The sequence below is a fragment of the Melospiza melodia genome, chromosome W, assembly GCF_035770615.1.
Source record: "Melospiza melodia melodia isolate bMelMel2 chromosome W, bMelMel2.pri, whole genome shotgun sequence".
Taxonomy (NCBI): Eukaryota; Metazoa; Chordata; class Aves; order Passeriformes; family Passerellidae; genus Melospiza; species Melospiza melodia.
Window position 1 is genome coordinate 21,250,867 of NC_086225.1, and position 15,059 is coordinate 21,265,925.

The window sequence follows — 15,059 nt, forward strand, 5'->3', positions numbered from 1 at the left end:
GTCCTTCACATGCCTGGAAATGGTTTCCAGGATTAGCTGCTCCATCACCTTCACAGGGATCAAGGTGAGGCTGAATGATTGAGTATATAATAGATCGTTGAGCAGGTGAGCCGATTGCCATTGTGAGTCAGAGAGGAGCAGAGGGTGGAGCTTCCTGAGTGGCTGCTGAGTGGCTGATTATAAGAGGTGTCTGGGGAGCGCAGCAACCCGGAGCGCGGTGAGTCTCTGGGGTGTATACAAGGCAGTTTGCGAGCAGGCAAACAGGGGTGTGGTGAGTCTCTGGGGTGTATACAATGCAGTTTGCGAGCGGGCAAACAGGGGTGTGGTGAGTCTCTGGGGCGTATACAAGGCAGTTTGTGTGGCAGTTCGCGCAGGCAGGGCAAGCAGGCAGGGTTGCCAACTTTCTTGCTAGTAAGGAGTCCTCTGTGGTGTTTGAGGTCTTTCTGCTGCCTGGTTGTGTTTGAGGTGTTTGTCAGTAATGGTTTCTACACGGTCTAAAACTGTGGCTGGTGTAAGTGACCAAGTCGAGCCCTCCAAAAAGGATGTGTCTGTACAGACCCATCCGTGCCCAGAGTGTTTGTGCTTATCGGTGACTTCAGGGAGTGTTGTGGAGGAGACCTGCCTGCGGTGTGAACAAGTGAATGACCTCCTTTCACTGGTGGCTGAGCTTAGGGAGGAAGTTGAAAGGTTAAGGAGTATTAGGGAAAGTGAAAGGGCAATAGACTGGTGGAGTTCAGCCCTACCATCTTTAAGGGAGGCTTCTGACCAAGAGACTGAGGACTTATATGCCTCCTGCTCTCAGGTAACAGAAGGGCACCTGGTAGATGAAGAGGAGTGGAAACGGGTCCCCATTCGGGGAGGTAATAGCAAAAAGTCCTCCCCCTCCCCATCATCCAGCCAAGTACCACTTCAGAATAGATACGAGGTCCTAGATCTAGAGACTCAACTAGATGATTTAGGAGAAAATTGTCTGCCCAGTGAACCCCCCAATTATGATTCATCTGTGAGACGGATCACTACCTCTAGCATGAAGAAGAAAAGAAGGGTAATCGTAATAGGTGATTCCCTTCTGAAGGGAACTGAGGGCCCCATATGTCGACCAGACCCATCCCACAGGGAGGTCTGTTGCCTCCCTGGGGCCTGGGTACAAAATATCACTGAGAGACTTCCTGGGCTGATTCAGCCCTCTGATTATTACCCACTGCTGATACTCCAGGCTGGCAGTGATGAGACTGAAAACAGGAGTGTCAAGGCAATTAGAAAGGACTTCAGGGTACTGGGTCAGGTAGTTGATAGGGCAGGAGCACAGGTAGTGTTCTGCTCAGTCCCTTTGGTGGCAGAGGAAAATGATGAAAGAAACAGGAGAATCCGCATCATCAAGTGGCTTAAGGGTTGGTGTCGTCGGCAAAATTTTGGATTCTTTGATCATGGGGAAACTTTTACAGCATCTGCTCTGCTGGAACCAGATGGGGTACACCTCTCTGTTAAGGGCTAAAGGTTTTTAGCTCATGAACTGGCAGACCTCATTGAGAGAGCTTTAAACTAGGTTTGAAGGGGGAAGGGGAACCAGCTGAGCTATCTGGAAGCAGGCCCAAGGGTTGCAAGGCTAAGTTAGGGGTGAAGTCAGTAGCCAAGCTGAGGTGTGTGTATACCAATGCACACAGCTTGGGCAACAAACAAGAAGAGCTGGAGGCCATGGTGCAACTGCAGAGCTATGATGTAGTTGCCATCACAGAAACATGGTGGGATGACTCACATGACTGGAGTACTGCACTGGATGGATACAAGCTCTTCAGAAGAGACAGGAAAGGAAGAAGAGGTGGAGGGGTGGCCCTTTATATTAAGCAGACTTTTGATGCCGTAGAAATTGAAACGAAGGAAGATGGCGTTGAATGTCTATGGGTAAGAATTAGGGGAAGGCCAAAAGGCTGAAACCCTACTGGGAGTCTGTTATCATCCACCCGACCAGGAAGAAGAGGTAGATAACTTATTCTATAAGCAACTAGGTAATGTTTCAAGATCATCAGCCCTTGTTCTTGTAGGTGACTTCAACCTACCAGACATCTGCTGGGAACTTAATACAGCAATAAAGAGGCAGTCCAGGAAATTCTTAGAATGTATGGAGGACAACTTTTTGTTGCAGCTGGTGGGTGAGCCCACCAGGGGAGGGACTATGTTAGATCTGCTGTTTGCAAATAGAGATGGGCTGGTGGGAGATGTGGTGGTTGGAGGTCGCTTGGGGCAGAGTGATCATGAAATAATAGAGTTCTCAATATTTGGTGAAGTCAGGAAGAGCACCAGTAAAACTCTTGCATTGGACTTCCGGAGGGCAGACTTTGGCCTGTTTGGGAGACTTATTCAGAGTGTCCCTTGGGAAGCAGCCCTTAAAAACAAAGGAGTTCAGGAAGGGTGGGCATGCCTCAAAACAGAGATCTTGAGGGCACAGGAACAGACTATCCCTGTGTGCCGAAAGATCGGTCAACGGGGTAAACGTCCAGCCTGGCTGGGCAGGGAGGTTTTGGAGGAACTCAGGAATAAAAAGAGGATGTATCAGCGTTGGAAGGAGGGTCAGGTCTCTAAGGAAATATTCAAGAAGGCTGATAGAGCATGCAGAAAAAAAATTAGGGAGGCCAAAGCTCAGTTTGAACTTAGAATGGCGACTTCTGTAAAGGATAATAAAAAAGGTTTTTATAAACACATTAATGCTAGAAGGAAGGGTAAGACCCGCCTTTGTCCTTTATTGGACAAGGGAGGGAACTTAGTATCTGCAGATGAGGAGAAGGCAGAAGTGCTTAATGCCTACTTTGCCTCAGTTTTTAGTGGGAAGGTGACTTGGCCTCAAGACACCTGCCCGCCTGGGCTGGTTGGTGGTGTCAGGGAGCAGAATGGTCCCCACATTATCCAAGAGGAGGCTGTCATAGAACTACTGAAATGCTTGGATGTTCATAAATCTATGGGACCAGACGGGCTCCATCCCAGGGTAATGAGAGAGCTGGCAAATGAGCTTGCAAAGCCACTCTCCATCATTTACCAACAGTCCTGGCTCACTGGTGAGGTTCCGGATGACTGGAAGCTGGCCAGTGTGATACCCATTCACAAAAAGGGTGCAAAGGAGGATCCTGGTAATTATAGACCAGTCAGCCTGACCTCAGTACCTGGCAAAATAGTGGAAGAGTTTATATTAAGTGCCATCACACAGAATTTACAGGATGGCCAGGGTATCACACCCAGTCAGCATGGGTTTAGGAGGGGTAGGTCATGTTTAACCAACCTGGTCACCTTTTATTACCAGGTAACCTGCCTAGTGGATGCAGGGAAGGCTGTAGATGTTTATTTGGATTTCAGCAAGGCCTTTGACACTGTCTCCCACAGCATACTCCTAGACAAGCTGGCAGGCCATGGCTTGGACAGGAACACTCTTTGCTGGGTTAGGAACTGGCTGCATGGCCGGGCCCAGAGAGTGATGGTGAATGGTGCTGCATCCAGCTGGCAGCCAGTCACCAGTGGTATCCCTCAGGGGTCTGTGCTGGAGCCAGTTCTGTTTAATATTTTTATTGATGACATGGATGAGGGTTTAGAGTCTTTCATTAGCAAATCTGCAGATGACACTAAGCTGGGAACGTGTGTTGATCTGTTAGAGGGATGGAGGGCTTTGCAGAGGGACTTGGAACGGTTGGATGGATGGGCAGAATCTAATGGGATGAAGTTCAATAAGTCCAAGTGCCGAGTCCTGCACTTTGGCCACAATAACCCCCTGCAACCTTATAAGCTGGGGACGGTGTGGCTGGACAGTGCTCAGGTGGAAAGGGACCTGGGGGTGCTGGTTGACAGTCAGCTGAACATGAGCCAGCAGTGTGCCCAGGTGGCCAAGAAGGCCAATGGCATCCTGGCCAGTATCAGGAATGGTGTGGCCAGCAGGAACAGGGAGGTCATTCTTCCCGTGTACTCGGCACTGGTGAGGCCACACCTTGAGTACTGTGTCCAGTTCTGGGCCCCTCAGTTTAGGAGGGACATTGAGATGCTTGAGCGAGTCAAAAGGAGAGCAACGAGGCTGGTGAGGGACTTGGAACACAAGCCATATGAAGAACGACTGAGGGATCTGGGGTTGTTCAGCCTGGAGAAAAAGAGACTCAGAGGTGACCTTATCACTCTCTTCAACTTCCTGAAGGGTGGCTGTGGTGAGCTGGAGGTCGGTCTCTTTCTCCGGGCAACAACAGATAGAGACAAGAGGACACAGTCTCAAGTTGCGCCAAGGGAGATACAGGCTAGAATTAAGGAGGAAGTTTTTCACAGAAAGAGTGGTCAAATACTGGAATCATCTACCCAGGGAGGTGGTGGAGTCACCATCCCTCGATGTGTTTAAAAAAAAGACTGGATGTGGCACTTGGTGCCATGATCTAGTTGAGGTATTAGAACATGGGTTGGACTCAATGATCTTAAAGGTCTCTTCCAACCTAGAAATTCTGTGATTCTGTGACCAATCCAAAGTTACCTGAGTCCTCCTTCCTGCCCTACTTGGAAACAAGGGTGTGTACTGTTTTTAGCTAGGCTATTATAACAGCATACAGATGGATTGTATGCATCATAAAAGGAGGAGGGGTTTGGCTACAGAGAGCAGACACTAGCCAATCCCTAATGACAAACCAAAGCAAGCAGCTATTGGTCAGTGAACTGGGTGGTAACCAATCATAGCAAATCAGGTTTGAATGCGGAGTCTTTTGAATAGTCTGTATAAAGAGCTGTGCACACCAATAAACTCTGCTGCATGAAATCCTGATGTGTGTCGTCTCTCTGTCTCCACCATCCGTGACAGGCTACAGTTAATTTTCTTTATGGTAGTTTGTATGTATAGTGCTGGTTTTTGGATTTATGATCAAAACAATTTTGAGAAATCCCCCATGCTTTAGTTATTACTGAACAGTGCTTACACATCTCAGGACCTTTTGCTCCTCACACTGCCTTACCAGTGTGTAGACTGAGGGTGTGTCATGAATGAGCGAGTTGCTTCAAGAATCACTAGCAAAGGTATCAGCAGAAGCAGTTTTAATATAAATCTGTGAAAATGTGACAAAGTTCATGGCAAAGTTCACTTTATTACTTACTACATGGATGATGCACACAAAGGAAAATCAGATTAGAATAAATCTAAAATTATTTATGAGGAGACCAGGGATGCAAAAGTCTAAGGATGAAAAAGGATAAGGGCTCAAAAGGGTAAGAGAGACCCTCACATAGATTCACAAGGTTCAGAGTAGACCCCCTTGCCAAACTTAACCTTAGTCTTGATCAATGGTTTATGTCTAAAGTATTTAGCAGCACTTAATCACTGACTAATTTAACATTTACAAAATTATTCAATAGGATTTACACAGTAACAAGTTATACAGCAGTAACAATTATAGATCTAAGAGGGCAATATTTATATCCCATTTGCTATAGGGCATTTAAATAAATTCGCATATGCATGCACACAGATACAAATAAGTATGTACAAAGGTATACACCTGTTAAAAATTCCTCTCATCTTCAGTGAAATACTCACATCAAATGTCTTTGCATTTCTCAGCAGGCAAAGGGTTGAGCCTTGAGGAGCAGGGGGTATCAGCCCAAGCCTTATTGTCAGCTTTTGGAAGCAGTCCTTCAAGTATCACAAACTTGAGAGCTCACTAGCTCTGAGAGGGAGATACTGGTGCAGCCCACTGCAGCCCAGGAGAGCTCAGTCTCACTCAGGACTACTGTTTACAGGGTTATAAGATGATTTGGTTTAATCATCTGTCAATCTCCATCCTTTCCATAATCCAAGATAGTAGTTGCTGGAATTTTCCTCAAAGTTTCAGTAACAATAATATTGTTCCACTCAGGCTAAGATTCAGGCACAAGAAGATGGGAGGGGACACAGGCAAGACAGCTGACCCCAACTGTCCAAAGGAATATTCCAGACTATATGACATCATGCTCAGCAATAAAAACTGTGTGGACGGAGGAGGAAGGGGAGATATTTGGAGGTATGTTGTTTGTCTTCCCAAGTAACCATTAGGCATGATGAAGCCCTGCTTTCCTGGAAACAGTTAAACATCTGCTTGCTGATGGGAATGAGTGAATGAATGAATGATTTTGCTTTGCTTGTGTGGGCAGCTTTTGCTTTCTCTATGAAACTGTCTTTATCCTGATCCACGTGCTTTCTCACTTTTACCCTTCTGATTGTCTTTCCCATCCCACTGCAGGGGGAGTAAGCGAGCAGCTGTGTGGTGCTTACAAAGGTTAACTCACAACCAAGTGGCATTTGTTTTCCTTTAGTCCTCAGGCACCTCTCCCAATTGCCATGATCAAGCAAAGATTATTGTGAGTGGCCTCACAGTGTTATCTGCCAGCTCACTCAGCACTTATGGGTGCATCCTATCAGGGTATGTGGACTTATGTTTGTCCAGATTGCATAAGTATTCCCTGACCTGATCCTTTTCCACCAAGGGTGCATCTTCCTTGCTCCAGATTTTACCTCTGGTCTCTGGGAAATGGGATTCCTGAAGGCTGGTCTTGCCAGGAAAGACTGAGGCAAAGAAGGCATTCAGTACCTCAGCCTTTTCTGTCTTGTGTCATCAGGTCCCCTATCTCATTCAGCAGCAGGCCCACATTTTCCCCAGTCTTCCTTTTGTCACCTATGTACTTATAGAAGCCCTTTTTGTTGCCTTTGACATCCATGGCCAGATTCAACTCCACCTGGGCTTTGGCTTTCCTAAACTCATCCCTGCATGCTCATACAATGTCTGTATTCCTCCCAGGTTTCCCATCCTTGCTTCCACCCTCTATGCTTCCTTTTTGTGTTTGAGTTTGGCCAGCAGCTCCTTATTCAGCCACACAGGCCTCCTAGTATTTTTGCCTGAATTACTGCTCATTGGGATGAAATTAGCTTGAGCTTGGAGGAAGTGATCTTTTAATGTTAACTCTTCCCTCCAGGGTGTTATCCCATGGGACTTTTCCAAGCAGATCTTTGAAGAGGCCAAAGTCTGCTCTCCTGAAGTCCAGGGTTGTGATCTGGCTTTTTGTCCTGCTCCTTCCTCTCAGGATCCTGAACTCCACCTGACTCCATGGTCACCACAGCCAAGGCTACTTTGACTTTCATATCTCCAAGAAGTCCCTCCTTGTTGGTGAGTATACAGTCCAGAAGATCTCTCTCCTACTTGACTCTTCTACCACTTGGAGGAGGAAGTTGCTGATGATCTCCAGGAACTGCCTGAATTGCTTATGCCCTGTTATCGTGTTGGAATGGCTGAAGTCCCCCATGAGTACCAGGGCCTCAAAACATGGAGCTACTTCAAGAAGTCTGTAGAAGGCCTCATCTGCTTGTTCTTTCTGGTCAGGTGATGTAGAGCAGACACTACAGTGTCACCCTTAGGCACCTTCTCTATAATCATCACTCATAAGCTCCCAGGTAGCTCCTCATCTGTCCTCAGGCACTGCTCCAAGCACTCAAACTGCTCTATCTTCCTAGCCTGTCCTTCCTGAAGAGGCTGTATCCCTCCATTGTAACTCCAGTATTGGGAGCAATCCCACCATGCCTTCATGATCCCAACAAGATTGTAGCCATGCAACTGCGCACAGGTCTCTAAGTCCTTGTGTTTATTCTCCATGTTGCATGCATTAGTGTACAGGCCCTTCTGAGAGGCATCCCATGATGTTGACATCCTAGAAAGTGTTTTGAGGGATTTCTCCACAATGGTGCCTTGTAGGCACTTCCTTGCTTATATACAGGTGCTGGAGGTGACCCCAATTAAGCACAATTTTGTTGATTTTATGTTCTGTTCCTGTCAAAAATCAAGATATGCATGACAAACTTCAGGTACTGATATAATGACCTCCTTGAGTGTTATGGTTTGGGCCTGGCAAAGCCAGAGCCCCCATGAGTATACCCTCTACCTGATATCTGCTGTGAGATGTGAGCAGGAATAAGCAAAGCAGGCTCCAGCTTAAACATAAAGAAAAGTTTATTAACTAAACTACACACAATTACTAAACTACACACACACCAAAAAAAAAAAAAAAATCACAAGGAGAATGAAAACTACACAGAAACACTTCCCCCTCCTCCTCCAGATCCCAGTACAATTCATCTCCCAAAATTATCCACACTCGGTCTGGCACCACCCTTTAGAAAATCAAATCTTCAGCTTATGAAGAGTAGACGGAGTCCTTCCTTGTACCACGGACTTCTTGTCACAATTAGCACACCGCCCGGAGTCCTGCTATCTCGCGACATCTCCTTTCCATGCCAAGGTGCTCTCACCACCAGGCATGGGATGAGGCAGAGGCCTGCTTTCAGGGTGGGCCTTTTTAAGGATGCCTCGTCTCGTTCCAAGCAGAGCACACTCTCATCTCTGGGACCTTTGTCCCCCCCATTTCTTCTATATCCCCTGGGGCCGAGGGGTCTCAACACCAAACTCTCCTGGCTCCGAGCCTCCGCTTCCCCCTGCAATGCAGCCTCTGTATCACCAGGAAACAGTCCATGGATCTACAACAAAAGAGTCCAGCAAAGTTGCCACTCCATCTTCCCCCATTTCTTCAACATCTCTCTTTCTCTTTGCCAGACCCCCTTACTGGCCTGTTTCTTCCTTCATCTTCCACCCTTATCCCTTTCCTAGGAAAGGTAATGTTCCGTGAAGTTCTCACTATCCACAAGAGTCAAAAGCTCATCCAGGCGGCTGGGCTGCTCGCTGCCCCCCCCCCCCCCCCTTCTCCTCCCAGCCGTGCTGCCAGCACATGATATCAAATTTCAAGGTAAAAGTTCCAGCACAGGCTGCATTCTCTTCGTCTCCAAAAAAGGGGGGGGGGGGGGGGGTAAACAGGTTGCTCGATGCTCCCCCACCCTTCCACCGAATCTGGGCCTACTGTAAATGGGCCACGTGGCTTTCCCCTCCCCCAGCCCAGCCAGCAACTGGGCCGGGGGAGGGAGGCCCAACTCTTCACGCCGGAAATCCCAAGAGGGGTCTGAAGGACAAGAGCCCTGCTTTTAACTCCTTGGGTTTGTAGTCTCAAGAGGCGGATACAATACCCCACTGGTCAAACCAGGTGCTCATCTTAAAATCCGAACACCCATTGGTAACCACAACAAAACAACATATCCCAGATGTCCCATTTCCGGTCAAACCACGACATTGAGCCAGGTCTTATAAGCTCGTGGAGATCTATATCACACCTGAGATAGCTCAGCCACCTCAGATGGCATAAAATCAGCAGAATGGCTTCTGGGGCAGTGTTGGAAACAGAAAAGTTTTACTAAAAGGCAAAATAACAAAGCTCTTTACAGAGAAAAGCTGAGCCAGGGCAAGAGGCTCTTGCTTCTGGTAAAACACTTCACAAAAGCAATTAGTTTCTTTGTTGTCTTCTTTTTCTAGTAAATTGCTTAGACAGGACTTTTTGGCTTCTGTCCACTTGGCTATCCTTAAGTTTGAGGTGAAGTCCCCAAGGTCCTATGAGGTGTCTTTTTACGTAATTGAGGAGAGAAATTTCTGGGCTTTTTTCCTTTTTAAGGAGACAAAGGATAATTTCGTCACTCTGTCAACAGGGGGCACATTCCTACAAGGTACCAGATAGCAAACAGCATCAATTCAGACTCACCTCTTTTCCTTTTCCTCTCACACATTATTGGATCCAAGGGAAAAGCAGGTGAACTAAAATATGATAGGCTACTTTTCCTTACCAAGGAAAGCAAGATTCAGTAGATAAGAGGAGGGAAATGTAAGGTAGCTGGGGAATATAGAGTCAACAGAACAGACGAACTACAGTAACTTGACACTTGCTTTTCCAACAGTAGAAGCTTAGACAACAGTTCCACTTCCTCCTCCTGAATCTGTGTCATTGGCTTTGCCATCATCTGAGCATTTCACACATGAAAGGAAACTAGTTGTTTCAGGCTCAGCCCAAAGACAACTGAAGAACAGTACTGGATGATTCTGGAGTGTAGATGCATTGACGCTTTTGTCATTAAGGCAAAGGAAAAGAAACTACAGGTATTACCAGGTTAGTAACCCAAAAGGATCACATTACTCCAACATAAGAGAAGAGGGTGACAATTTATGTAAAAATCAAACCAGTAGTCTTCTCTAGAACTAGGATGTGTCCCATGTCACTAAGAGTTCTAGGACAACCCTTAGCTCTGTGTAGGTACAGAGTTATGTTGGCTGCTAGCTACTCACACAAGTCAACCCAAATGGATCCAGGACTTGTGATCCCTTTGGTGAGGTCCATCAGGGGCTTGTGTTGTGTGAACCTCTGGTGTGACAGTTGGCTCCACCTGAATATAGTGGAGCATGCTGATTATATAAATTGCCATTTCACAAAACCCTTAGATTATAAAGCTTGGATTGGGTTTATCATTATAGTAAAAAGAGCCACTCAGCAGGGAACACTGCAGAATTTGATAATGGCAGTCAGAGAATATCTTGAAGTTGATTACTGGAAAACAAGAATATTTTAAACCTGAACGATCGCAAGAGAAACAGGCAGCTGAGAACTTGAAATGTAAGGTAGCAGAAAGAGTTACAGATACAGAAAATAAATAGTCTGAGAAACAGAAAAACACTAGGACTGAAATCAGTGGTAGAAGTGATTGTAGCAGATACCAAAGAAAAAATTAACTCATCAAATTCATGGGTATCTATCAGCCAACACAACATATACAGAAAACTTCAAGACAGATTATTACTAAAGATATCAATCACATACTATCACACTCTGACAGACACAAAGACAAAAATTAGTTCAGCAGCTAACTCTAAAGTATAATTGACAAGCTGTCACAATGGAACTTGTTATCTGTGATGGACAATTTTAGTAATAGAAGAATAGAATTGTTTGGATTAGAAAGGACCTTTAAAGATCATCTAGTCCAACCCCCCTTCTATGGGCAGGAATATCTTTCACCAGATCAGGTTGTTCCCTCCAACGTGACTGTATATGTTTCTAGGAATGGGGCATTTACCACCTCTCTGAGCAGTCTGTCCCAATGTCTCATCACGCTCATAAAAAAATTTCTTCCTTATATCAAAGCTAAATCTACCCTCTTTCAGTTAAAAACCATTGCCCCTTGACCTGTCACTACAGGTCTTGGTAAAAAAATCTATCTTTTTACTAGCCCCCTTTATATATGGAAAGGCTGCAATAAGATTGCACTGGATCCTTCTCTTCTCTAGGCTGTGAAGCAGAGTAGAAATTTTCCAGGGCAGAAATCCATTTGATTTAGGTGGAATGTACATTTTTGAGTTAAGTCTGTAGCTTGCTGTTTAGTCTGACTGCCTGTTTTCTTGAAGGGCCTGTGCTTAGAGAGACTGCTTCAGCTGAAAGACAAGAGATAAGGGGGGAAGAAGAGAGCAGACAGAGCAAGGCAACCTGACCCAAGAGTTCCTTCTGAAGAATTAGTAGCAAGTGTCATGTGAAATCAGTAAAATAAATATATTTGAACCTATTGTGAAATTGCATGCATATATATTTGAGAGAGTGATAAAAAGAAATCTAGAGTTCCCAGAAGTACACGTGTCATTTTAAAGAAACGATTCCCACATGCGTCCAGCGCTGTAATAAATATACTGGCTTTATAACTTTCACAAAAGTTGTAGAGGTTTGTTTATCTCCACAAAACAGCTGAACAACCCAGATTCACTCAGCCCTTCTTCATAGGAGAGGTGCTGGAGCACTCATCATTTTTGTGGCCCTCCTCCAGACATGCTCTAACAGGTCTGTGTCTTTGCTGTGCTGAGGACCCCACAGCTGGAGGGGTTGAATCATCTCCCTCAGCCTGCTGCTCACACTTCTTTTGATGCAACCCAGGATTGGCTTTCTGGGCTGCAAGCGCACAATGACAGCTCATGTCCAATTCTTCATCTATCAGCATCCCCAAGTCCTTCTCTGCAGGGCTGCTCTTAATCTATTCATTCCCAGTTTGTATTGAAACCTGGGATTGACCTTACTCAGGTGCAGGAACTTGCACTTGGCCTTGTACTTCATGAGGTTCACATGGGCTCATTTCTCAAGCCTGTCAAAGGCCCTCTGAATGGTATCTCCTCTCTCTAGAGAATCAACTGCACCACTCAGCTTGATGTCATCTACAAACCTTCTGAGGATGCACTCAATCCCAATATCTGTGTTACTGATGCCACATTACAAAATCACTGCATCACAGAATATGCTGAATTGGAAGGGACCCACAAGGATCACCGAAGTCCAACTCACCACTGCACAGGACCATCCCCAAGAGTCACACCATGTGCCTGAGAGCATTGTCAAAATTCTTCTTGAACCCTGTCAGGCTTGGTGGTGTGACCACCTCCCTGGGGAGCCTGTTCCAGTTCCCAACCACCCTCTGGGTGAAGAACCTTTTTCAAATATCCAACTTAAATCTCCCCTGTGTTGGTGATGGGTTTAAATTAAAAGAAAGACCTAAATACGAAAATAAATATACATTGGTGATGATAAGAAAACACACTGATACAGTGTTCTAGTGTTGGGCTCGGCAGGTGTTGCTTTTCCCCCTTCTCTCTCTCTCCTTCTTTCTCATGTGAGCTCTCTTTTATTTAATCTCCTTACAGATAAACAATCGCCTTCTCATTGGTCTCTAGGGCCTCTTGCTAATTTTGTAACACACAAAACACACCTCAAGCATTTAATGTATATGATTGTTTTCAATCATGATAAGCCACAGGGTAACACTCATATGGCGGTGTTCCCACAAGAAATGAGATTCCATATCATCCTTCAGCAAGAACACAATTTGGCAGGGCCCTTAGGGTTAACATTTTCTTTTTCTAATCTTGGTCAGGATTCCAGGTGTTTGGCACTGAAGTGACACTGATAGGCCTGTAGTTTACAGGGTCCTTCTTCTTTCCCTCCTTGAAAATTGGGCTGTTGTGGTTTGAAAGCAAAACTAGTGAGAGACTCTAAGTCAGAAATATAATTTATTAGGGAAAAGGAAAAAAAATAAAATAGATGAAATAATACAAAGGAAAAACGACTGATAGAGTCAGAATACAATGTGATACCCTGTTGTTCAGGGTGTTGGTAGCAGTCTAATTGGAATGGTGGCTGCAGTCCTCTTGGAGTGGCAGATGTGGTTCTGTTGGAGCAGTGATCCTGTATAAAGGTGTAGTCTTCCTCTGAAGATCTAGTGGAAAAGGCAGCTGTTCTTCTGGGAATAGAGCGGAAAGGCTGATCTGGTGTCCCAAAAACTCAGATTATATCCAGTTAGGAATGCTTGGCTCTTCTCTCGGGGCAGGGCATCTCACAATGGGATGCTGTAATTTTTATCAGTCATGTAGTGACGCTCAATAGCCCATTAACAGCAGATGTCTTCCCGGAGGGAGGACTGGTTTGTGGAAGAGATAAAGAAAACTGCTCAATTAACAGAAGATAACTGCCACACCTCTAACAGGTGGCAAACAGAATACACACATTGCCTTGAAATCTAGGACAATACAGATCCTTCCTCATCAAACCAAGTCATATGGTAAGTTATCTTTCAAGGCTATACCAGATGCTCTTGACAATGAAGTCAAGACAGCCATTTGCTGTAGCATCCTCCAATTCCAAATAAGTATTGCAATGGACAAAATTAAGCTTATGCCAACTAAAATGAGCAAAACAATAATTGGATGGATTAGGGCATTAAGTATACCAGTTGCTTTTGGTCACCATCCAAAAAGTACATCCCACCAATGATGACTTGCTCCTTGCTTTATTCTTTACAAAATCCCACTAATTTCATTTGCATCATGATGTGTTGCAGTACAAGCTGACTTGTGCTGAACATTAATGCAGTTATAAATAAGAAACCCAGCCCAGTTCCATAAACCAGCCTCTAGGCTGACTGACAGAGGTCTCAACCAATAACAACTCTCCTAAATTACAAGCATTTGACTGGTTCAGAGTCTGGGAGGCGTGGAGATTAGACCAATGACTGTTTAGAGCTGGGAGCTTTGAATTGCCTATAAAAGCAAGCCCCGAACAATAAAACAGGCTGTTTGGCTGATGAAGCAACAGAGGTCTGTCATGTGTTACATCTCAGATGTACGAACATCAACATGTCAATGACAAACAGTTATTAAAACCTTTTCTCTGCTTTATTTTCTCTCAAGTTTGTAGGAATGTGCCCCCTGTTGACGGAGTGACGAAATTATCCTTTGTCTCCTTAAAAAGGAAAAAAGCCCAGAAGTTTCTCTCTTCAATTAGGTAAAAAGACACCTCATAGGACCTTGGGGACTTCACCTCAAACTTAAGGATAGCCAATTGGATAGAAGCTAAAAAGTCCCACCTAAGCAATTTACTAGAAAAAGAAGACAACAAAGAAACTAATCGCTTTTGTGAAGTGTTTTACCAGAAGCAAGAGCCTCTTGCCCTGGATTGGTTTTTCTCTTTTGTTATCTTGCTTTTTATTAAAACTTTTCTGTTTCCAACACTGCCCCAGAAGCCATCCTGCTGATTTTATGCCATCTGAGGTGGCTGAGCTATTTTGGGTGTAATATAAATCTCCAAGAGCTTATAAGACCCAGCTTGAGGAGACCATTATATCACAAGTTCTCACTCAGATCTTGATGTTTCATTAACTGCTTTACCAAGGTAAGGTTCATGCCAATGGGTGCAGGTGATAAATGGTAATATGTTGTGTAGTTGGCCTTTATCATTTGGTGGGAGACAACTGGTACTGAATATGCAAAATCGCACCCTACAATATTAACAAAATTACAAATTCAAGAGTTAGAGTGGTTTCCAATGGGCAAATATTTATTTTCATTGTCTCTTTTCACTGAGGCACAGGCAGTTCTCAAGCATATGCAGCCCTGACCAATGTATATAAGCACTGTTTTCTGAATGGTGTCTGGGTGGATCTCAAAGTGGTATACACCTTGTTCAGTACCTAAACACGTGTCTTGGGCATCAATAGTATTACTTTCACATACAAATCGCTGCTGTTATCAAGTAACACAGGATTCTACATTTACAGTCTGCCATTTCTTATCTACCATTCTGGCCCATACCCGATGTTCAGAGGGGTAAAGTACTGCCTTTTCAAGATT